General features: G+C 32.9%; 1 protein-coding gene across 3 annotated transcripts in view; it reads left to right on the top strand.

Moving 5' to 3' along the window:
* Window positions 1–26,959, top strand: part of LOC118196369 (BAR/IMD domain-containing adapter protein 2-like) — a 299,892-nt gene that overhangs the window by 185,933 nt on the left and 87,000 nt on the right. The gene's annotated exons all lie outside the window — the stretch shown is intronic.

Here is a 26,959-nt window from a genome sequence, read left to right as displayed (position 1 = left end):
GTCTGGAAACGAAAATTTTATGTTCCTTACTTTTCTAGAAAACTATGTGTTAATTACGCACACAAACCCCTCCAAACAACAAAGTAATTCGTTATTGAGAAATATGCTTGTCAAAAGATAAATACGTAAATATTCTCTTTCTCTTCTAAATTGATAAATCTATCTAAATCTAATCGTCTATCTAAATTGGTAAATTTCAGTTTTCAGAGCAACATATTTCAGTAAAACTAATCCAAGAAATCTATTTTTTAAATATTTATAACTTCCCAAACTGTATTTTAGTTCTGTTTTTTATGCCTAGTATGAAATCTTCTGTAGATGGATTTCTTCTGTAGAAGATCACTTCGATGTAGCTCTGAAAGGAATATTATAATTATAATTTTCCGGAAGAAAATGGAATAGAATTTGATATTTTTCCCCTGCCCAACGAAATCGAAATATGAATCAATAACCAGGGAATCATTCCCAATTCCAGGAAAATATTCTTTCAAGTTCAGTAGTCCAAACGAAACTAAGACCCACTTCATCATCCATGGATTATTCAAAAGTGAATCAAAGCGACCGGAAAATTCTTCTCGGAAAGAAAAAAATCGAGCTATAAATTATGACTGAATTGCAGATGGACGAAGAAAAAGAAGAAATAACCAAACAAAAAACTAAAATGAAAGAGATAGACAAAAATGGCGTCGACCTTCGAAAGAATAGAACTTTTCACAGTAGGATAGTGGACAATAATGCAAAAGCGATCGATCATTTTCGCCTGTTAGTGATGTAACATTCCACTGACCACCGTTTCCAATAGAAACAGAAAGGGAATGACATTGTGACCGAAAAGTTCTCAGCCGTGCCTGGAGCCAATCCACTGTTCTGTAGTTCAACATTGTCTTCATATCGGCCTTTGTAAGAATAATTTGTAAAATGCAAGTTTCAGTCTGAAAGAGGTGTAATTTCCAAAATTTAAGACTTCCTGTTCCTTAATTTTCATTTTTATGGTTTTTTTCTTACAAGCTATGAATAGAGTTTTATTCCCAGTAAGGAACTTCGCAAAAAAATGAAATCGAATTTATTTGGATGTTCAATAACTTTTGATTTCTATCGATTTAATTTTCTACCGATTTCCGTATTGAAAATGATCATTCATTAATATTAGAACGCCTTTTTATTCAAGTATTTATTATTGTTAGAAGGCAAGTGGGCCACATTTTCTGAAATATGGAATATGAGTATGGTTTTATTATAATAGTAGAAATGTGAAGAACTCATTTTTACCCTTATAACTTATCATTAAAAATCTAGTATTCCGAACTCCATAATTGTTCCGTTGGCATGTATCTAACAGGAATGTGCCTTGGGTGGGAAAATGTTTGCCTAAAAAATCTGCTAGTTAAAAGTGTTTAAGTAATGACAAATTTATTACGCTTAAAATCTTAAGTAATTTATGAATATTTCGCCAATAGTCCTAAACAGGCCATTAAACTATTAGTTTAGCCAAAATTACTCCCAAGAAATAAAGTAAATTTATTAATAAGTTAGGCAGAGGTAGGGATGGCTTACGATTCACAAAGTAGCAAAGGCCTATTGAAAGAAGCGTTATGCTTTTTTTTTTTTTTTTTTTTTTTTTTCTTTTCTTTTTTTTTAAACTTTAAGAATTAGATAGTTGTTTTCTATAATATACAAAGAGTTGTTTTCAGAGGTAAATACATGCTCAAACACAAAAAGCTGGCATGTTATCCTTATTTTATGGAGCGTTAACCTTTAAAGTTACATCAACTGAAAACGTTTCCTTAGTTAGAACGTCAGTTTTTCCATTTTTTTTTTAACTTTTGTCATACAAGCACGGTGTATAGCTCGATAGCTATCATTACTGTAATACTTGCAAATCGCTTCCCCATCTCTCTGTTGCAGATGTTCCTTAGTCTTATACACCCAGCCTAGAAAATTCCTTAAGAGGCTATTTCCGCAACCAGTATTAATAAATATACATTTTTAATCACAGAAGTATTTTAAATGAGGCTATTTTTAAATTTAAGAAATCTGTTTTTCAAAAATTACAAAATCTAACTTTTGTCGTCACTTACCCGTCTATTATAGCTCTTAGGTCTTCCTAATCGTGAGTAACTGTTTACGCGACCAGTTTCTTCCAGATATTTTACAGTATTTAAATAGTTTTAGCGGTCCTAATTTATCGAATATTTTCTTGCAGCTTCTAATTCATTCGTATTACATTATATGTAACCATTTATCAATATTGGTTATTGCTATATGATATAAATAGTAATATGCATACAATTACAAAGAGAGATTTGAATGCACGTTCTAACGTTCGTTAAATTTATTTCTTTAGAAAAAAATTCTTAGAACAGAATTTGTGTTCTAGAAAGCAGTGCTGGGCTTCATTGTTAATACATAGTCAGATGAAAATATTATTTAAAATGAAATTATTAGAAATGAAATATTTTAGTCCAATGAATTTTTTGTAAGTCTTTCAGATTGTATTCCTAATATAAAAATTTTATGTGTACACCACATGACTTCCTTGTACGGAATATTAAATTATACGCATTTTTTCTTGCATTTCATTTAAACTTATTGGATTGAATTAAATCTACTTCGCCGACAGCGCATAAACCACAATAGAATAAATCCATTCTTTAAAGTTCACTCTATTTGTTTACCATAGCGACACTCTGGCGCTAAGTTCACTTAAAAGTATTATATTTCGTTCATATCATAACTCAGAATGCACAAAATTTATATCATTTAAATAATTATCTAATCATTGCCACGTGTTCTATTCAAATACTACAATAAAGCTAGAACGATGTATAAAAGGAATTAAGCAAACAAAACAAAAAAGAAACAGTTTTTCACAGACGATTGAGTACTTCTCATTCAATTAATTCAGTTCTCACTTCGCGACAAGGCAAAAATACATAAAAAGTCAAAATAATTGTATTAAAAATTACGAAGTAAATCTTAAACACTTATTTCCCCCCCCCCCAAAAAAAAAAAAATTCCAGAAAGGATTAAGCATGATTTAATTCCAATAATAAATGAAAGCGTTATCTTTGTTGTTGCGAAGCTAAGTTTCTCTAGATTGGCAACAAATCTACTATTCTGCTGTTTCAAATGTAAACAAGCAATGGCCGCCATCAAAAACATTATTAGGCTTAGCGGCACTTAAACAACTTTAAAATTGTTGATAATTCTAAAACTATTGCATACAGATTTACTAAAGGCATAAAAACCTTAACCGGAAGATAAGAACAACATAATTAAATCATTTCTAAAGCAAAAAATGTACAATTTACAAACATATAAGAGTAAAGAAACTGAGATCACTGAGTCGGGTAACAGAGTGGATATATATATAAATATATTTATATACGTTTGGTGCGGCCGATTGCAACCAAAATACGAGGTGCACATCTACATGTTATAGCAGTCCTATATACAAAATTTCAACGTTCTGAGGCTACTCGTTTTTGAGTTATGCGAGATACGTACGTACGTACGTACATCCGTTCGTAGAGACGCCACGAAAAATTCTCTTCAGAATTCATTTTAAAGCAGTTTTATAATTTTTTTGGGGGAAAAGAGTCTTTTATTCTGTCCTTACGTACAGATATCACGCAAAAACATTGTTAAATTTCATTCGATGGCGCCAAAATGGCTATTTTCTTTGAAATAAGCTGCCTGAAACTTTTCGCGATTACAATACTTCAAAAAGGAAGTAATAAAACAGCATGTGAATGTTAATGTATTGTTATCATTTGAAAAATTGTAAGTTACTTGTATGAAAATGAGTTCAGCATACCATACATAACAAAATTATAAATTAAAGTATGTCACACACTGATAAATTCATGAAATATCATTAAAAGACATTATAGAGAAAAGAATTAATCTCTGATTATTCTAATTTATTTTTAATCGGGTCTTCCTTAATGACAGACAAAATAATGATTTCCTCATAATTTTAAATCGCAGCAAGCTCCGAATTTTAAAATTTAATAATTCGATCAATTTTTGTCATACGACAATTACACGTTTTTAGTTTTACATGTTCATGTAAGGATAAATTTTCACTTATTATAACTTATACAGAACAGAAAACCGTATGAAAAATTAACTTCCTAATTTTCACGAAACTGATATTTTTAATTTTAAAATGCCATCATGTGAATTATTTTCTTCATTGGGAACATTTTTATAATAATAAAAATATGTCATAGGACCAGACATTTGCATAAAGGCCGTGTGAGTATTTCAATAGGTACTCAGTTTATGGCGCTTTTGTGATTGTTGAGCGTAACTTTCGGTTTGATCTCTGCCTATTGGCACCAAGGCGATGATAGTCGTAAACGCAGATTAGAGGTAATTTGAGCAGTATGATAGTTTCTTCTTGTTATTGAGATATTAGTTGTAATACCTAACGTTCGAGTATAGATCCAGCTGCGGATAATTGCGAGTGTAAGTCCATCTTACATTGTTAACACGGTCCCATTTGCATCCTTTTATCCACTACACGGAGAGCACCCAGTCACGTCTGTTTATGAAATATCACCTTCTACACTCGATCAGTTTTGCTTAAGATGACCTATTTCCCCATTATTAGAAAACATTTATTAGTTATGTACATAGGGTAAGTGTGCATAATTTATATTAGCAGCTCATGTTATTAACATTACATCGTTGATGCGAATTTATAAAACGATTAACAAAACTATCTGCATGTTACTCAAAATTCTATTTTGACCATGTTTTAGTTATGCATTGGCAATCAAAAGTTAAGCAACAGTTCAAGAATTGAAATGTATGGCAAAAGAAACATGTAGCCGTAAGTTTTCATTCATAAAAGATGTAAGCAGGTGGAGACCGGTTTGCGGAAAATTTTTTGCATACCAACTATTTTTAACAGGGAACTATGATAGATATTAAACATTCCGTATTATGCAGAGGTTGAGAAATGTTTTCTTGAATTCAGAAGGAAAATCGGAATAACTAAGGTTTGAAAAATGCGTAAAAAACATCATTTGTCGTCTACGTCAAATAATGGAGGTAGCAAGGCATTTCAGAAGGGGCCCGCTGCAGTCGGAATCAGCCCGATTTCTGACTGTCAACAATTTCTTTATTTGCCTCCTGAAGAAGAAGTAGTATCAAAATGAGACAGCGATTCCGTGGAGATCACAAATGTTTTTTCAAGGTTCCCAACTACTCGAGATGACCGCCTTCTTTCTCTGAAAACACGATACGCCAAATCCCAATTACTGCACATTAGTTTACTTCCTACATTTTACCCTCGATAAGAGGAGCGGTACCTGAGCAAACTGCTTACAGATGACTGATACAGATCAGTCTTCTGTGAGACGACCAATGCTTTGCATCCCACTAATATCCGTACTCAGAGGTCCGCTTAAACTGATCACTTTCTTTGAACTTCATAACAATAGAGTACTGTACTCTTCTACGGCCAAGTCTTGGTTTGGTCAATAGATTGATTCCCGACGATATTGATCTGAAGAATGCCTGGAACCTTCTATCACGCCTGTAGCAGCCATGCAGTGCATGCATGCAGGTGAAGTGGTTTGATGATTTAAACAGAGATTACTATCGGCGTCCGCACTAAAACTTCACACTTTAACTTGCTGTATTTTGATTGCAGCCTGGTACAGAGATCAAATCCTTGGTTAAAATATTCCACGTTCCCCTTTCCCCTTTCGGTCAAAGGTCTTGATACTATTTTTATAGTTAATAACGAGCAAGTTCACTGTGATCAGATTATCGACTAGTATTTAGAATCGGAAATATTACTCCGTATGAAATGGCGACTGAAATGCTTGATGCAGGCTGGATGAGTTCTGTCCATGAATCTTCTAGAACAGCGGTTTTCAACCCTTAGAACTTCACAGACCACTACATAGTATATAATTTTATATTTGGCGTACCATTAATATGAATTAAAAAAGGAATCAGCAAACTACACATATTTCTTTCACATTGAAAAATTACATGAAAAGTACGAAAATCTTACCTTCTTGTACAGAAAGCTTCGCATTTCCATATCACTTAAAAGGAACTTCACGAAAAGCAGAACAAATCGGCAAGAGCAAAGCAATATCAATAAATTGGTAGCGTTATGCCACCAATTTTTAATTATTGTAAACATAATAATCATCGCTTACTCAGCAATGGCGCCATGGATTAACAGTTAGACAAAAGAAAAACGGAAACTTCCAGTGATGCAATTATAAACAAGAATGCAGATGGTTCTCATAAAAATCCATAAAGTTGCCTGTTGACACGGAGAAAAATTGTGTTATTAACGACTACAATAATATATGTTTGTAATTCAAAAAGAAAGAGAATTTCATTTCTCGCTAATAAACAACAGCGTATCTATGGATGGTAACTCTCACTTTCAAATGTCGCTAGATACACCTGCAAAAGTAGCTAGAAATTTTGCTAAAAGTAGTAGCTAAAATTTAAAAAAAAATTACAATGCATATTCCATAATAGGTTCTGTTACTCGTCATTTTTTAAACTGAATCTTCATAAAAATATAAATGTCCAAATTTTTCTGCGGAACAGCAAAAAGTTTAGTTTAAATATCACGCTGAATAACAATCAAAAACAAAGTCCAACATTAAGAGTCAGAGTAATTTTTTAAAAAATTTTTTCAATAGTTTTTGAAAAATTTACGCTGATTCTTAATGTTGGACTTTGTTTTTGACAGCAAAAAGTTATCACGGACCCACCGGTTGGCGACCGCTGTTCTAGAACCTTTGCAATCAAAAACCACACGTATATGTTGATTTAAATAAACATAGCTACCTCATACCGCCATGTTCTTATTCTTGGCCTGAATCATCGCAATCGGGCATTATTTTTAGCAAAGATTGTCATATTTCGTATCTAGACATGACCTCCATAAATAACTTTTTGTTCCCCAAAAAATCCTATATTTCTATCTGTTATTGTTATTCATTACTTTTTGATCATTTTTTTTTTTTTGAATATCAACTTTCTAGTGCTTTGTGTTATACTCCATGATGTGTAAAAGTTTCATTGAATACTGTAATATCTTGTTATTTAATAAATAAATATAATTATTGTTGAAGTGGCAACGCTATATTTGTATTAAACCGTTACTCAGCAACGTGAGATATTGTTTTAAAAGATTAGAATTCTGTAGATTTTTACCAGCTAGGAGTAGTATAAAAATTTTGCCACTTAAGAATTGTATAAAATTTGTCTATCACCGTCAACTAGAAATAAAATTTATGTTCTGCTAAGAAGATTGTCTGTTTTGTAAATTACTGCAAAATACATTACAGTCTTAATTAATTGGAGGTTCCACCGAGATACTGGAAATTAGGAGTGCAATTATTAATTTTGATGGTGCTGGTCTCCTAATCCCAGAAATTTGATGAATTTTTTAGAACAAGTTTGCTAATACCAATTGCCGAGTTTGTTTATTTCAAGGGGAAATGGATGTAAGAAGTCTGCCGTTTTAAAGCCAGATTTGAAGCGGATCATTCAAAGGTTATCTTCTGTGCTTCTATAACTTGTGTCCGAGAAAAAAATTGTCAAAAATAGGATATTGCTAATCTCTGAAGATAAGATTAACTTTTGGTTTTCTTAAAAATGATTTTATTGAATTTTAATACTTTGTTTCAGAATTATAGTTTATCGTGTAAGATTTTGCTTAAAATAACTGACACTAAAAATATTCAACTTAAATTTATAATTGATATTTGTGGTAAAGAAGTATTTTAAAATTATTGTTTATGCTTTACTTTTATTTGTATTCAAATTTTATGTTGATAATTGATATGTGTAAGCCATCCTGGCGCTTATAAAAACAAAAGAACTGCTAGCTGAGTTTTGAATTTGCTGCCAAGCACACGTGTGAAAAATAAGTAATAACGTCAAACTGACGTAGTGTGATTTGATTATACTGCTGAATTGGCAAAGATGTTTTCTTAGTTCTCGCCATCCAGGCGTGTGATAGATAGTAACATCATCCCGACGTATTACAGATTGTATATTCTAAAAGTTGTATTGCCAAACTGGCAAAAATTGTTTTTGTTATCGCCAACCAGGCGTGGAGATAGATAGTAAAGTCGTCAAACTGACGTGGATAAAATTCCATTGTATTGCCTAACTGGCAAAGGTGTTTATATAGTTATAGCTAACGAGGCTTGTGAATAGTGAGTTAAAACGTCAACCCGACGTAGTATTATAGTATTTTTTGTCAACCTGGCAAAGTTGTTTAAATAATTCTCTCCAATTGGTTAGTGTGAATTTCGTATTTGAGAAATTAAGTCTCGCCAGAAATTATACATTTTTAGTACAAGTACGATCTTTTAGATTCAATTTCAAAAGGAAGCCTAATAAAGGTAACTTGTATCAACATGTCATTCTTAGCTAGGAGTAAAAAACAGGATTTAAAAGCACTAGCAGAAGAGTTAGGTTTAACCGTGAAACCTGAATTTAAGATTGCTCAGTTGCATAAACTGATTACTGAAAGTCCCGATTATGATGAGGAGTTTACTCGAGAACTACTGGCTGCAATTAGAGAAGAAAGGGAACGAAAAGAAGAATGTGAAAGAGGAGAAAGAAAAAAGGAACGTGAAAGAGAAAGAGAAAAAGAACGTGAAAAAGAAGAAAGAGAAAAAGAACGTGAAAGAGAAAGAAGAGAAGAACGCGAAAGGGAAGAAAGAGAAAAAGAACGTGAAAGAGAAAGAGAAGAACGCGAAAGGGAAGAAAAAGAACGTGAAAGAGAAGAAAGAGAAAGAAGAGAAGAACGCGAAAGGGAAGAAAGGGAAAGAAAAGAAGAGCGTGAAAGAAAAGAGCGAATTAGAGCCTTTGAGCTACAGAAACTTCAGTTGGAAGCAATGGCTGCAACAGCACAGCCGGTAGAAATTACGCAGTTAGCTGAGCAGCCTTTAAAAATCAGAATTCACGATGTCAGGCCAGGTTTCAACCCTAAAGAAGATGAAATAATTTTATTTCTGGTGTTATTTGAGCGTCAAGCTAAAATAATGAATATACCTGCTGAAAATCAAGTGACTCAACTTATTTCATTGCTGCCTCCCGACATTGTTCAGCTTATTGCTAGAGAACCAGAAGAGGACGCGAAAAAGTATGAATATGTAAAAACTTTACTGTTACAACGATTTAAATTAAGTGCGGAAAAATTTCGACAACTATTTAATAAACACCAAAAATCTACTGAAAGTACTTGGTATGATTTCTACTATGAATTAAAGAATTATTTAGAAGGATGGCTTAACGGATTAAACATTAAAACTTTTGAACAGCTAAAAGATCTCATGCTGGTTGATCAAATAAAAAAGCGTACCTCTCCTGATTTCAAAGAACATTTTATGGATCAATGGACAACCATCATTTCACCTACTGAAATAGTTAAGAAAATTGAAGATTTTGAAGATGTGAGAAAAACAATAAAACCGAAATTTTCTGTCAATCGGACTGAGAAAATTAACAAAGGATCATTTAAACTGCGTTATGAGAATTTTGTGAAAAAAATAGAGCATCCGCCTCATTTTAAGCATTCTGATAAATGGGACGATTCAAAATACCAGAAAGATCATCGACAAAGAAGTCAATTTCAAAACAAGAATCAAGAAAATTTATATGACAAAAGGTATCGACCACGTTGTTTCGAGTGTGGATCATACGAACATTTTAAGCCTCAGCGTCCTCGCTTAAAACCAAATGAAAAGATAAATTGCGTATCTTCGAATGATGATTTGTTAGAGACATATACAATTAACGGTTTAGTTAATGGGCATGAAATGCCTATTCTTCGAGACACAGGAGCCACTGTTTGTAGAAACTGTATTGCACCAGATGGCGCTGTATGCGCTTGAATTCAGCTTCGAAGTTATTTGATCCTATGGGAATTGCATCACCTTTTATTGTTCTCATAAAATTATTAATTCAAGAAATATGGGAACTTGGTTTAGGATGGGATGATGAGTTATCAACTGACTTGAAGAAAAAAATGGGATAATTGGTGCTCTCAGATTTATCTGTTGAAAGATTTGACAATCGAAAGAAAATATTTCTCCATACCATGGAAGTTGGTGAAAGAATTAGAACTACACCTATTTTCTGACGCTTCTCCTAAAGCTTTCGGAGCAGTTGCGTACTTCCGTTACGTGTCAAGTGATGATTGTATTTATACAAGTTTTATCACTGCAAAATCTAGAATCGCACCGCTTAAAAGGTTGACATTACCGAGGCTTGAACTTATTTCTTCTAGACTTTTCTAATATTTGAAAACAAATTTTTAATTTCCTGTGCCTAGGGTATATATGTGGACAGATTCCTTAATCGCTCTTCATTGGATTAAAGGGAAAGCTTCAAAATGGAAACCTTTTGTATCGAACCGTGTATCCGAAATCCAGTCTAGAACTGATCCTGCTGATTGGAATCACTGTAGTGGGCAGGATAATCCTGCAAATTTCATATCTCGAGGAGCTACCGTGGAAAAGTTTATGTCCAGTTCGATTTGGATGCAAGGTCCAGAATAGCTTCGGTTGAAGAAAAGGGATTGGCCAAAAGGCTCTAATTATGAAATTTGTCCAGAGATTTCTCCAGAAGTATATTACGAAAAAAGAAGTAAACTGGAAGAAGTATCGTCTTTTGTGTGCGAAGTGCAATCGAATTTGACACATTTAATGGATTTGAATAGATATAGTAGTTTAAGAAAATTTTACCGTGTTACAAGTTGGATACTACGATTTATATACAACCTTAAATTTAAAACTAAACGATGTGGGGAACTAAGCACTGAAGAACTTAACGAGGCTGAAATTATCTGGACAAAAACTACAAAAACTGTTCAAAGTGAAGCTTTTGCGGAAGAGCTGTCCTCTTTGAGACAGGGTAAAACAATTTCTAAGACTTCCTCTATTCTAGAACTGAATCCCTTTCTTAATAATGACGGGATAATACATGTTGGTGGAAGACTTCAGAAGTCAAGACTTTACCTTCAAAGACACCCAATTATTATGCCCTCAAAACATCACTTTGTGAATTTATTAGTGTGGGATGCACACAGCAAAGTGTTTCACGGTGGAATTTCTGAAACTTTGATAGAAATACGCGAAAGATACTGGATAATTAAAGGAAGACAAACTGTTAAAAATATCTTAAGAAAATGTATTTTGTGTAAACGATTTAATTCTTCTCCTGGTGTGCAAGTTACTGCTCCTTTACCAGTAAATAAAACAGAAGAATTACCTCCTTTTTCTGTAGTAGGTATAGATTTCGGTGAACCACTTTATACCATAGACAGTGATGAGAAAAACTACATCGTGTTGTTTACTTGTGGAGTAACGCGAGCTCTTCATTTAGAGTTTGTTGCTAGCATGACCACAGAAACATTTCTTCTTGCTTTTCGACGATTCATTGCTAGTCGAGGTCTATGTTCTCAAGTTTTGACGGACAATGCCAAAACTTTGAAACGATCAGAACTTGAACTTAAAAAATTGAGGACTGTCATTAGTCATCCAACAGTAAAAGACTTTTACGCCTCCCACAAAATCCAGTGGTGCTACATCGCTGAGAAAGCTGCGTGGTGGGGTGGCTTCTATGAAAGACTAATTAAATCTGTAAAACTTGCTTTACGAAAAACTCCAAGAAAAACCACTTTATCTCGAGAAGAGTTAGAAATTCTAATTATTGAAATTGAAGGTGTTCTTAACTCTCGTCCTTTAACTTATGTTTATTCTGAATTACAGGAAACTATGCCTCTAACTCCAGCTCATATGCTATTGGGGCGCAGGGTGAATAGTTTGCCTCCTGCTAGGCTTCATTTTGATTCTAATTTAGTTAATAGGAAAATGCTAATTAAAAGATTTAATTATCGAGAAAGATAGGTAAGTGTGTTTTGGAATAAATGGAAAAATGAATACTTATTAATGCTGAGATCTGTTCATTGTGTTAAACCTTCAGGTAAAATTACTGAATTTAAAGTTAATGATATTGTATTAATTCATGATGAAAAGCTACCTAGACACTTCTGGAAATTAGGAAGAGTTGTAACAGTATTTCCTGGCAGAGATGAAAAAGTAAGGTCTTTTGAAATTAAAACAGGTACATCAGTTATTAAAAGACCTGTGCAGCTTTTATATAATCTTGAAATAAATGAATAAATTTAATTGTTTATTATGTTTATTAATCTGTATTATTGTTACAGGACTATTCCTGATATGTGATGAAAGCTTTAATGTATGTACAGGTATTGAGTTGCCAGCTTATTATCTTTATCATACTTTATTGTAACTTACAAATTGTTTAAAGATGAATGATTTGTTTATATAGTAAATAAGCGTAGTTTCTTTAATATGTGAATTGATTGAACTTTACATTGTAAAAGTTTCCTTTGTTAAACTTGTATTAATGCAAGTGTTTGAATGAACCCCTGGCCATTCGGGGGGCAGTCTGTAGAAACTGTATTGCACCGGATGGCGCTGTGTGCGCTTGAATTCTTCGGACTAGTTTCGAATCTTGATGATTGCGAAAGATGTAACACCATCGCGAAACATTAACCAAAGTTTATATGTGCCTCTCTTTGTTGTAAATGTATCTAATTGTGTCGTCAATAAAATATAGAGAAAATGATAAAAGTGGTGAATGCGTCTGACAGGTAAGTGAGATTTCTTTATATTTTGATTTGAATTGAGTTTTAGAGACAAAAAATGTATATGCGTATTTACACTGTTGATGTTATTTCTCGGAAATACATAGTTAATGCAAAAATGACTGGAGAACATGTCTGGGTACAATATCTTTTGAATGACCATTTAGTGTGTCTACCGTTAGCGGAAGTTGAAATTAATTGCGAACTTTGTCATATAAAGACAAAGGCAGCTGTTGTTACAAATGATCCGGGCAGATATGTATTGGGTAACAAAACTGCCCAATTGTTCAAAAATAAATCATTCTTAAATTTAGAAAAAATAAATGCAGTTTTGACACGATCTCAAGTAAAAAGATCTCGTGAAGAAGCTCGAAATAGAGAAATCGAAATGGAGAAACTAGAAGAACTGACGTTTATTGACACTTACGAAGATATTTTACCGCAAGCTGATGAGGAAGACAAGGAAATTAAGAAAGTGATTAATGTTAATTCAAAGAAATTAATTGAATCTCAGCATCAAAGCAGAGATCTAGCGTCATTGCTTAACGAAGCTAAAAATGAAAATTCCAGCAAGACAAATGATTTCAAAGTAAAAGAAAACGGATTGTTGGTAAAAAGGAAAATAGATAAAAATGGAAATGAAAGGGAGTTAATTGTTATTCCTGAAAAATATAGGGATCAAATAAAGTCATTATGTCATGATAGTACATCTGGACATTTAGGTGTCGTCAAAACTAAAGATAGATTAACAAGATACTTTTACTGGCCTAATTGCTATAAAGAAATAGAATAGTATGTTAAAACTTGCGATTCATGTCAAAGAGTGGGAAAATCTAATGATAAAGCAAGCCAAAGCACCTTTGACTTTAGTACCAATTATTGCAGAAGTATTTTCAAAAATTAACTTTGACGCATGTGGTCCTTTACCAATAACACCGAATGGCAATAGATATTTAATTACAGCTATTTGTTTAGCTTCAAAATATCCAGATGCTGTACATGTTCCTAATATTGGCACAACGTCAGGAATTGAAGCCATGTTACAAATATTTAGTAGAATGGGTTTCCCGAAAGAAATACAAACTGATCAAAGTACCTCCTTTATGAGCAATCTAGTTATTGAATTTGTAGAAAAATTTGGAATAAAAGTAACTAGAAGCTCAGTACACCATCCGCAGAGCAACCCTGTTGAAAGATTTCACCGAACAATCAAACGAATTTTAAAAGTTTTATGTATCGAAGCAGCCCCTGAGTGGGAGAAGCAAGTTCCCGCAGCTCTATTTGCTTTAAGAACAATAACGCACGAGAGTACGGGATTTACACCTGCAGAATTAGTATATGGTCGAAATCTTAGAGCACCTGTATCATTATTATATGAACAATGGATGAATCCTGAAGACGAAGGAAATAATGTTGTTGAATACGTTTTTCAATTAATAAATCGGTTAAAAAGATGCAAAGAGCTGGCTACAGATAAAATGCTGGAAATGCAAACCAAAAGAAAAGTGTGGTACGATCGTAAAGCTATCAAAAGAGAATTCTCTGAAGGAGATTTAGTATTAGTTGTATCAACGAATAAACCAGACTAGCAGTTAAATGGAAAGGTCCTGGGAAGGTTGAGAAGGAATTATCTAAAACTAATTATGTTGTGAGTTTCGAAGGAAAAAACGACTTTAACCAAGTCTACCATGTTAACATGCTAAAACCTTATCATAGGCGAGCAGAATCGGTTAACCTTATGATTACAGAAGATCAATCTGAAATTGATGATATGGAGGAAAATTTCCCAACAATTGACTATGAACCAACATTGTTCGATTTTGAGGACATTAAAGAAAACAGTTCCTTAAGTGATAAGCTAAATGAACAACAGATTCAAGAATTGCATGATATGCTGCTGAAGTTTTCAAAAATCTTTTCGAATAAACCCGGAAAAACTCATTTAATAACGCATGATATTCAATTGACAGAAAACACCCCAATTCACTGTAAACCATACAGAATGTCTCCTAGACAAACGGATATATTAAAAACAGAAATCGATAAAATACTTCAGCATAAAATAATTGAAATAGGAGATTCAGATTACACTTCTCCTATGATTTTAGTAGAAGTAGCAGGGAGGGATCCAAGACCTTGTATCGACTATAGAAAATTGAATAAATTGACTAAAACACAATTCTTCCCCTTGCCTAACATCGAACAACGAGTAGAAACGGTAGCAGGCGCAAAATATATAACTCTTTTGGATTTAACAAAGGGATACTGGCAAATACCTTTAACACCTAATGCTCAAAGATTAGCCACTTTTTGTTACAAGTTTTGGCACATTTAGACCTCTACGGATGCCTTTCGGACTTAAAAATGCACCATTTTCATTTAGTAAAATGATGGCCGAAATCCTTCACGGTTGTGAAAACTTTGCCGTTCCATATTTAGATGACGTGGCAATCTTTTCAAACACCTGGGAAGAATATCTAAGTCACCTGAAAGCCGTTTTGTCCAAAATAAAGGACGCTGGTTTAACTATTAAACCAATAAAATGTAAATTTGCTCAAGATAGAGTAAAATATCTAGGACATTGTAGGTCGTGGTATAAGAATGCCAAGTGAAGTGAAAGTAAAAGCTATTCTTGATTTTCCAGTGCCATCCACAAAAAGTCAAGTCAGAGCATTTTTAGGATTAGCGGGTTATTATAATCATTACATTCCCATGTTCTCATCTATCGCAGCACCTTTAACAGAAACTTTGAAAGGAAACCTAAAGAAAGGGAAAATAAATTGGACAGAAGAGTGCATAAAAGCATTTGAAGAGCTAAAGGAGAAACTGTCTCAAAGGCCTATATTACATGCACCTGATTTCAATAAGGAGTTTATTTTGCAAACTGATGCTTCAAACTCTGGTATGGGTGTCATTTTAGCTCAAAAGGATAAACGAGACAATGAACATCCCGTATTATACCTCAGTAAGAAGTTTACAGTAACTGAAAAAAAGTATTCTACCACAGAAAAGGAATGCGCCGCCATAATATTTGCTGTAAAGAAACTTCAATGTTATTTAGACGGGCATACTAAATTCCTCATCATGACCGATCATAATCCTTTAGTTTGGCTCAAAAATAATGTGAGTTTAAATTCACGACTTATGAGATGGGCACTAGTACTACAACCCTACAATTACACGATCGTTCATCGAAGTGGTAAAAACCATAAAAATGTAGACGTATGAAGTCGTACTCCCTGGCCTGATTAAATAATTTGTTTCTCTATATAGATAAAAAAAATATTTTGTTCCTTCCTCTCTTCATCAGCGTATCTTATTATGTTATATCTTGTATTTCAATTCTGTATTGTGCTGATATTGTTGTTTTGGAAAAAAAAAAAAACCGTAAACTTTAATTTATAAAAAATATAAATTAAAGTTTATTTGGAGGGGGGGAGAGGTTGTAATATCTTGTTATTTAATAAATAAATATAATTATTGTTGAAGTGGCAACGCCATATTTGTATTAAACCGTTACTCAGCAACGCGAGATATTGTTTTAAAAGATTAGAATTCTGTAGATTTTTACCAGATAGGAGTAGTATAAAAATTTTGCCACTTAAGAATTGTATAAAATTTGTCTATCACCGTGAACTAGAAATAAAATTTATGTTCTACTAAGAAGATTGTCTGTTTTGTAAATTACTGCAAAATACATTACAATACGCATAAATACATTTTTAAAATTATTTACTTTATGGCCTTAACCTTTGGACTATAGTTTTAGGTAAGTATTTAGGTATTTACTTCGTAATTATTTTGCTTTAATAACTTTAAAAAATAATAAATAATTTTCTACCGAGAGATTTTCACATAAAAATTGGGTTTACAAGTGGCCGAGTGGTAAGACTGCTGAATGCTAGGAGTTTGAGCCCAGGCGAACGGACCAGCTGCATGGTTGGTTATTGCCGCGCTTCCCATGAGTAACATAATTACCAGCCAGTTTCCTTCAAAAAATTGTGTGTAACATGTATACAAGTCGGTTTTCCTTAGAAAGCCCTGCACTGAATCATCTTCTTTCTCCTTAAAGATTCCTCCTTAGTGTGCTTTGCCATAATCAAATAAACCAAACCAAACCAAACCTTTAAAATATCCTCCGCGAAGGTAGCCAGCCCCCATAGCAGATAGCCCTTGTGTGCTTTGCCATATTCAAATAGCCTAACCCAACTACGTTAAAGATTCTTACCCCTATTTGTAATTGTGCTTTATCATTAGCACACCTAAGTTAACTTGACACCATCTTAATTTTTATTTTGACAAGTAAATGTGTTTATGCGAAAATTAGATTCCCTCATAATCGGCGAAAAGCATTTCAAATTACGAGCCTATCCCCACCCGTGTTACCACTTTCTGTCGGATTTTTTAAAAAATGGAGTTCCCCTGAAAGCCTTTACGTTTTAGCAGGATTTAATATTATTTTATGGCTCATTATACCTTTTTTACTTTGTAATAGTAATGATACCTTAGTATCATAATTTAATTTATTAAGAATGCTGATCAAAAATTTTTATTAGACATTTCATTCAATTCCTTTCTAGCCGCTTTATCATATTTTATTTTTTGTTAAATTTGTGCTGATCTGATCCTCACTAAGCAAATTTACAATTCAGCTGTTAGTTTTGTATGACCTTATTATCTTACTGATCCAAGAAGGTAAATTAAAATTTATGTATTACGAAATCTTTTGTTTACCTGTGTGATGTAAGAAAGAGTGGATGATTATCCATCCTCTTTGCATAAAAATCGTTAAAACTTTTAAAGTTATCATATCAGCGATACGAGATATCATTAGATACGATGTTTGGAAAATTTGGGTTAAATTTTAAAGACAGCACTATGAATTTAATCTTCTGATAAGCAGATAAGCCATTGATAAAATTTTAATTTAATGTGAAGTTCTTTGTTCGAGTCTTTATGATTAAAGCTGTTTAGGTGATAAATTCTTTATTCATGCAGTATTTAATTTTTAGTAGCCCCAGTTTTCAAAGGATATTTCAAAAAAATTAAGGCCGTGTGAAACGAGCTCGACAATAATGATTGCCTAGCTTTCTTAGATAATGACGTCTTTATACACCTTTTTTAATCTTAAATTCTTCATAATACTTCACTGAGTCAAGAGTTTGAAATTTGACCGGGCTATCATTGTGTGGAAACTGACACTCAATTAGTGCGAGAGAGAACTTAATTGGGAGGTTTTAGGAGAAGGAAAAGTATCTGCCATAATCTAAGTTCTGTTAATAGACATTTACTTTTGATCCGTGAATTATCGTACGATAAATTTCAGTTGTTCTTTTAATTAGTGAACTAAGACAGTGATTATTTTCTTTTCACTTCATTACAGTGAATTTTCTCTCAAAAGCTGTTTCAAATTGTGCACGTGTTTTGTTCTAGTCATCGATTAAAATTAGAAAGTAGCTTGTTTGACTGTTTGTAAAGTAATAATGTTTAAACTACCAAATGTTTTTGTTCTCCGTTGGTCAATTCAAAGAAAATTTTTAGCTGTGACATTTCAGTCTAGTGAAAGTTTTGATGTAACCGCTCAAGGCTGAATTCGGGGTCGTGCAATTGGTATTTTCGTGATTTTCTGCAAGCGAACGTAAATGTTAACTTGGTTCTCGCATGCAGAACTTTTTTACGTTAGACCGATACTGAGGCTAGTGCGTCTATTAAAAAGTGGCTGCCTCTTTAAGTTGTTGATATATGTGTATATCAAGATGTCATCTAAGACGACTTTATACTCAATTGTGAGAACTGAATGTTGATACTCCATGAATGCGGATACGATCATATTGACTATATTATGCAATAATTTATATACTTGCATTCTAAAGGCACCTTAATCTGTGCTTGATAACCTTTCAAAATTTGTGTAACCTTTTGCCGTAAAACACTGTTTACCTTGCTTCTATTGCATTTTCCCCAGTATTTGAAATTAAATTCAGAAGCTTTGGAATGTTTTAGAATTAATCACCGAAAGGAATTTTCAATATAACTCCTTTTCTTCAACGAAGAGTTTAAGCGTATCGAAATCATTCTGTTTCTCCAAATTTTAGAGGAGGAAAAGCTGTTTCCAACTTAATTTTCTGATAAATTATGAGTTACATTGCCCCTCTGGAAAAAAGTATTCTAAAATATTTTGATCACTGATGAAAGCAGCGCAAAAATCTGTAAATCTGTTTCCTTCTTTTCTTAAACTTATCTGAAGACATTTCACAAAATTTAAAGTTACTTGTATATTTAATCTCATGAAACTCCAAATCAGAATCTAGAATTTCTAAAAGCGAAGTGACTGAAATTTTCTAAAATGTGATTAAATATTGCAATTACATTTCATAGCAAGGAAGTTTTTAACTGTCAGAACTGCTGTTTGTACAATTATTGAGAATAATTAGTTCAGCCGACAGGCGGCTGAGCGGTGAATTCGTGGACTGTCAAAAGTCCTTCGCGAAGGCATTACTCCTTATAGGCAGATAGATGTCTTCGAGCTGTTTTGCCTTAGTCAGTTAATCTAACGAAACCTTTTTTGTTCATAATTTGCTTTTAACTAAACAACTAATTGTAAAAAAGCATTCTTTTGACATACATTAATAGTAAATGCATATATTATTTTATATTAGGTACGTGCTAAAACTTGTAGTAAAATTTTCTTATTTAAGGACTTGTTTAATGTAGATACATCGTGTAAAGACGATGATAAAAAGTATCTTTTCGAATAGCGGGGGTAAAAATATTAATGATGTTGTTGTTGTTGTAGTGACTAATCTCGCTTGTCTGATATCACAGCAAGCCCACGAATGCCGGAATTGCGCCTGTCGTTCGCAAGAGTCTTAGGCACCATTCAGATGACCGTACGGCTTTGCTCAGTTCCACCGCCAGTTTTGAAGGAGTGCAACCCGGGGGAGCGAATCCGAGGGTCTACCACCTCTCTTTCCCTACACCAGCCTTTCGAGGGAACCTTCGGCTCGACGCATATTTAGAGTAGCCTCATGCCACATAGACACGAAACATGTACAAACATTCACACCTTTTCCTGAATTCAAACCTGGGCCCTTCGGTACAGCAGCCAGAGTCACTAGCCACTATCCCGGGTGGGTGGCAAAATATAAGAGTACTAACTTGGACTGTAAATTGAGATTTAATACAGATTCTCTCTGAAAGATTAAATGTTGTAGCTGTCGACGAAAGGTGATTAACTACATCAGTGCTTTAACTTCTTTCTCTAATTTTTTAAGTATTTTATCATCAAATTTTGTAACCGAAAACTTATTTTACGAATAAAAATTTCGTGTTCATAATAACCTAATGGTAATTAAGACACAATAACACGCCGAACAAATACTAATTCAGAAGTCAAACAACAAAAATCAGCGTTATATTTTCAAATTTTCACAGGACTAGTTTCGATGGTTTTACCGAATCACCATCCTCAGCTGCAAAAGCACAAATGAGCGAGATAGGATATAATGATCAGATAAGATAAGAAAGCCTGGACAGAAAATAAGCTAGTGGCACCATCTGTTCATAAAACCAGAGCTAAAACATAATTTCTTTAAAGGCCGAAGGCAAAGATGGATTGAAATTAGGATCGTTAACTACAACAGAAAGATTTTTTAAATGTGAAATGCCTCTAGAAAATCCAGTTTCCCAATGGAAGATGTTTTTTGAATAATTTTGGCAGCAAAATCACACTTTTAGCTTACACGCCACTAGCTTATTTTCTGTCCAAGTTTTCTTATCTTATCTGATCATTATATCCTATCTCGTTCATTTGCGCTTTTACAGTTGACGATGTACAGTTGACGATGTGGTTCCGTAAAACCATCGAAACTAGTCCTGTGAAAATTTGAAAATATAACGCTAATTTTTGTTGTTTGACTTCTTTATTAACCTAATGGTAATACTAACGGATTTGTTGTCTCCGAAAAACTATTGGATTATCTTTAAAATATGAATATATTCCTAGCTTTATGTAACTGGTTATGATAACAAATGTTGATGTATAATCTAAATTTGCTCAATAAATAAGCTTCCAGAACTTTGACTGTAATATGTCGGATATTTTAAGTTGGACAATAATATCTTTGCATTATGCATGAAAAAATAACATGAATCTGTCGCTTAAATTTTTTGAAAATAGCGAGTACGTAATGCAAACATGGCAGAAGTTATCCTATTCCCAACCTCTTGTAAAATTTCGAAGCAGAGACATGCACTCTGTGATCCCAGCGATTCATTTGTACGTTCGAGTTTAACGTATTATCAATAACTTGAAAAATTTTCGAATCATACAGCTTCTTTTCTTTACCCGGCTTAAATTCTTTATTAATTAATATCCAGATACAGAGTTACTTATAGTAATACTAGACGTATTAAGTATGTAATCCAAACAGCTGCGAATTCTGAAGTGTTCTGGAAATGTGGTCAGTAGAAGATAAAAGTCCGGAAAACTAATCTGTATCATCGAATTTTAAACAGGAGATGCGTGGGGGACGCGCCTTTTCGCCTGTCTTGTCATGACAGTTTTCTTTGCGCCCAAGTCCTTTCTCTCGCAGCTCTCTGAAACCCATTTCATGCATTTCAAGCCCCGTTGAATTCATGTCTCTTTGCAAGAAAGAGCCGGAAGGAATAAGACAATGCTCTAGGGGTCGTTTATAACGTCGTAAATGTCTTTTGGTGGATTTAGTTGAAAGAGAAATGGGGATATCAGCTTGTTTGAAGATGTGGAAGACACCTTTTAATGTTCTTGTGTGTTAGTGTCTTGATTAATTATGCTTACAACATATGGATTGTCTTAACTAGTTTTAAATGGATTCTGCAGTCATATACTTAACTCAACTTGAGAAATTAGAACACTTTTAAATGATGTGGGATTAATAAGAAATATAACCGTAAAATTTGTCAATTCAAATAGGCGTATTTTCCCTCATTTATTAATTTAAATATTTGTCGTAAATTTTCAAATTATTAACAAACTTATTCTTTTCTATCGCTTATTAGTTTATGAAAAGTAATGCAGTAATGTTTTAATACATTTTACAACACTTAGATTTACGTGTGAATCTAAGTGTGAATAAGTTACGTGTGAATTATCAACACTTAGATAATTTTAATTTACGTGTTTATTATCTTACATACATAAATATGTTTTTAAATTTCTATATCAGGATTACTGATTCTTAAATCATAAATATATGCATTACAGCAATATTACTAGAAAGCCTACTCATTTCTAAAAATAGGGATAAGTCAAATTTAGCAATCTTGAGTAATCTTCCCATTGGCAGCCTGTATGACAGCTTTTTCTGCGAGCTTCAAATAATTGCTAAGACGTTGTGTTCTTTACCTTGTAGTTGCATTATGAACTTAAGTTCATAATGCAAGGATAAGTAATTCAATAAGTAATTATGAACTTAAGTTCATAATTATGTTTCGGTTTTGTTCACTGCTGCATAAGTTATCTCATCATATTCCCAATATTAAAAGTTTTCTGATGCAACACTTTTTAAAATTTTTTCTGGTCATTTTATATATCGAACAAGAATACTCTGAGAATCAGAATTATACTCATTCGACGTCCGATACTTATTTTATATATAAAAAATTATGTATTTTCCAGCTTTTCTAGACATGAAAAAGCATTTTGATTTGTGATTTTAAAACTATGATTTTCAGTTTTCAATGTCTTTAAGCACGCTCAAATTAATAAGACTCGAAAACTTACTAGAACAAGTTATTTGCCACTTTTGCCAGCTATTTATAAAAATGGTTTCATTTTTACTAGTATCATCTTTTTTCCAGTGTATTGAGAGTTTTAGCTGTATCATGCATTTTCTCATGTAAATATTTGCAATTATACATGCAATTTGCAAGTATTATAGCTGAATGAATTATTCAACTTCACAACAATTATGCCTTTATCCCATGTGATGTTTTAACAATGCTTTTTTTGCCTATCTTATAACTGAACTGTTAACTTATTTTAAATCTTTGAATATAATTCCTTAATTAATGATTAATTTTAGATTAATTATGACATTACTAATGTTACTTGTTATAAATTTTATTAGTTTGTAGATAATTCCTCAATGATTATCTGCATCAGTTATTAAAATGAAATGTTTGAAAGATAGCGTAAATAGCGTAAATAGATGTACAGAAGTGTGTAACATATACTCCTAGCAAATGCTTACTATCTGCTAATTACGTAATTCCAAAAATTCATAGTTTGAAGTTTTTAAATGCGAGTTTTATATACCTTTATTTTTCGTGCACTATCTAATAGAAACAGTAATATCTGAATAATTTATTGATTTAAATGTTTGAATCAATATAAATTAACGAAATTTTCATTTTTTATAATGAATATTGAGAAAGCTATTAACTGCGGAAAATAGCAATATCTGTAAACGCAGTTAAATTTAACTTATAACAGTTAGGCATTTTAATTTCAGATTTTAGTTTTATGATTTAAAAAGAAATCATACTATATTATATATATATTTTTTTTAATTACGAGGGTTAGTCAAAATTGAGTTACGTTCGCGTGAAGGGAACAGCGGATGAAACCCTTTTGATAATTCTTTCATAGATAAGAAGGAACACTACCAAGACCACGTTTCTGAATAGTCACCGCAATTATTCAAACATTTATCGTAGCTTAACACAAGTATCTTGAACCTTGTTCGAAGAATTCAGCTTTCAGTAGCCCTTCTTACATAGCAGTTTCGGCTTCCTCATCAGAATAATATTATCTGTTTGTAAGCTCTTTATATTTGTGAGTTACTGTGATTTGCCTATTTTCGTAAATCACTTCATTAAATATGTTCGCCTCTAACATTTGTAGCCGAAGCTGACAGTGTTCATTGTCAATAGTCGTCCTCAGTATCCATATGCCTATTCTCAATGAAACATACCTTTGGCGATCACTTCTGGCACATACCTTTGACGTGAAATTGCTGTGTCACCATGTGCACTTCTTGCAAATAGCAATGAATTCCGTTGGACGTAGACAAGGTTGCGCATAGAAATGAAGACTTGTGCTCACTTCCAGTTTAAACACAACTTCCAAATGCAGCAGCACATTTATCGTTGATAGTGACCAATTTCGAGTCCATGGTGCTTAGCTGACTACCATTTAGCTAAAATATATTTAGCCTACAGCTGTTTGCCGACGCGAACTTTTACCCGATACAGACATTTAGCCGACAGCGCGTTTATTGACATAAAGTGAAAAAAAGTTTTTAAGTTTAGCAGCAATGTTTCAGTAAAGTTTGTCCAGATTTATCCGAGATCTATTAAATTTTTCTGTCAGTTACGTAATGCTGGGTTTCTGCTAAGTTGAATTTTTGAGTTATTTTCTCGCCATCAGTACTAGTCGTTCCTCGGTTCTTAAGGATCATGTCTCTAATATTTATGGAATTTTAATATATCATGTCGATATGGCTTGGCGGTCAGACTAACAGACCGTTGAAATTTCTCATCAGGGAACATGAATAGTAGTTTCGGTAAAAAGTGAAATAAACAAATTTTTGGTGACCAATCACAGCTGAATGTTTTTTGACATTCGCTCTTCGAAAATTATCCGTGAAGCTTCTTTAATTAATAAATTGTATTTCTTTAAAGTCTCACATTAACAAAAACTTTTCAGTTAATGGCATCCCTTTTCCAATATTCTTTCTGACTCTTTCAAAATTCTGATAATGTTACCTCTTTCGTGTTTAACAATTATTATCCTCGAGTGATCAAGCTACACTCCTTTTCGCTTTTCTCTACCCATTACTTTCTGTACAAAATCATTTCGTTTCTCACATTGCTAAAATTTTCTTTCCCCGTGTAGAAACTGTATTGCACCAGATGGCGCTGTGCGCTTGAATTCTTCGGACTAGTGTAGAACCTTGATGATTGCAAAAGATGTAACAACATCGCGAAACATTAACCAAAGTTTATATGTGCTTCTATTTGTTGTAAATGTATTTAATTGTGTCGTCAATAAAATATGTAGAAAATGATAAAAAGTCGAGAATGCGTCTGACAGGTAAGTGAGATTTCTTTATATTTTGATTTGAATAGAGTTTTAGCGACAAAGAATGTAAATGCGTATTTACACCCCGTTCTGAATTAGAATCTATGACTGATCACTATACAGACCACCACTGGCCGAGTTGTAATTCGCTGAACACTAGTAATTCGACCTGGATTCGCCAACCTAGGCTTGCTTTACTGTCTTAATTATAAAATCTATACTCTGTGTAGCATTAGAGATAAAAATAGATACTTGTCCATAAACGTTCTCGCTGCGAGTCATGGAAACAGATTTTTGTCGATAATCTGGATAAATTTTCTTAAACACTGTCGCATTTTTTATCTAAATGTACGCATTGTCAGCTCAGTGTTTGTGTCTAAGTGTCTTGTTCATTAGATGTCTCGTTCGCTAAATGTCAGCGATGGGCCAATTTCTAATTGCTATGACTCAAATATATCACCAAACCACTATTTAAGCTAGTTATAAGCGGTTTTGCCAACATCTTTCATAAAAATATTTCTTTTTATAATCTCTCTTTAAATAAAATATACGGCTTATAAGACTTAAAAGGGGCTAAAGGTCTTGTCAGCGAGGTTCTATTAGTGTAAATAAAAAATAAATAATTTTCAGTACATTTTTCATCGTTAACAACTGAAGGCATTTTCAGAAATAAATGCATTAATAAATGCATTGTAGTGTTAATTTATGTATAAATTAATGTACATTTAATTGAAATTTTCAAACAAAATGCATCCAAGATTTATGTGTAGTCTAAAAAAAGTAGTGTTATCATCATAGGAGCATTCTGCAGGAAGCCAGTTTATACAGGAATTAAAAAATAACTTAAGTTTCTCGAATATATCAGTATCTAATCACAACTGTAAGTAAATACTTATTTTTCCTTTAGTGTTAAATTTATTTTATCTGCAATAATATGAAAATATTTTTAGTGTCATAAAGGTTTCTATTTATTTCTATCGCTTAATGCTTTATGCAAATGCTCGGGTTTCAGTTAACGTTTTTAATGATTTTTGATCTTTTTTGTACAGACTTGTTTCAAACTGTACATATGCATTTGCATATATATGTATGATAATGAAAAATAGTAAAATTCTTTTTTTTTAGCTTTAATATGGGTCTGATTTCATTGATTTTAATTTCAAGCACCTAACCATATGAATTAATTTTCAGTCTCAAAACTGTATTAGGCTTTCAGATTCAATGATACTTCGGACCAAAAACGTAATCAAATTGTTACGAATTTTGTACATATGTAAATAATTTTAGTCAAATTATATGTAAAATTGTATTGTAATTTATATAATGAAACACGAAATGACTCAATAGACCAGGGCTTCTTAAACTTTTTTTCAGTCGCTACCCCTTTTTATCACTGAGAATTTGTTCGCTGCCCCTGGACCCTATTATTTATAAAAACTTTTGTAGCATTGCATAAGTATTGCGTAAATTCGACACACAGGTGTGTGAAACCGTCAATTTTTTCATTTGTACTGTACCATTGCAATTTTAGGTCATTAACATTAATTTCTAATTTTAAGACATAGAACAATGTGTAAATTTTAAATAAATAACAAACGAAGTCACAGCGTCACGTGTAAAGCAAGTAAAATGAACGTTTTTATTATAAAAAGAATGCGTCGAAACGTTTTCGTTTTTCTTTGTCTTTATTGTCTTATCTTTATCTAATTTCAGATATATTGTGCAAAAATATTTGGTAATTGTAAAATTATTATAATAAGTTAAAGAAATATCAAAACTGCTAAAATTCTTGGCGACCCCCTGCTGCACGTCTTACGACCCCATGGACGTCGACTTGCAGTTTAAGAAACTTTGCTATAGAGAACAGACGAAGCTTTGCCAGAAAAATAAGATTACAGTACCAAGTCAATTTAGTATAGAAACCAACAATTTAATTCGCTAATTGAGAGCCAGCTGATCGCCAAGTTGGCGATAGTTTTGGCGACTAATTTTTGTTGCCAAACTTCGAGATCATTTGCCGACGTTTGCTTCCGGCACCTGTATAACTGTACTACAATTGAATAATTAATTGGTGAACTAATTGGTACTGTAATTGAATAACTGTAATTGGTCTTTATATTTAGCTGTAACTCTATTCGACCCTTATGTGTAATTTTAGCCGTATATGCCTTCCGGTAATTTCAAGAAAGGGAAAGGATTGTAAATTTCTCGGCTGC

The sequence above is a fragment of the Stegodyphus dumicola genome, chromosome 5 (genome assembly GCF_044657685.1).
Source record: "Stegodyphus dumicola isolate Sdum_Otavi_A_Nest chromosome 5, ASM4465768v1".
NCBI classification, from domain to species: Eukaryota; Metazoa; Arthropoda; class Arachnida; order Araneae; family Eresidae; genus Stegodyphus; species Stegodyphus dumicola.
The sequence above is the reverse complement of the archived record's forward strand: the minus strand, read 5'-3'. Positions and strand labels throughout refer to the sequence as shown.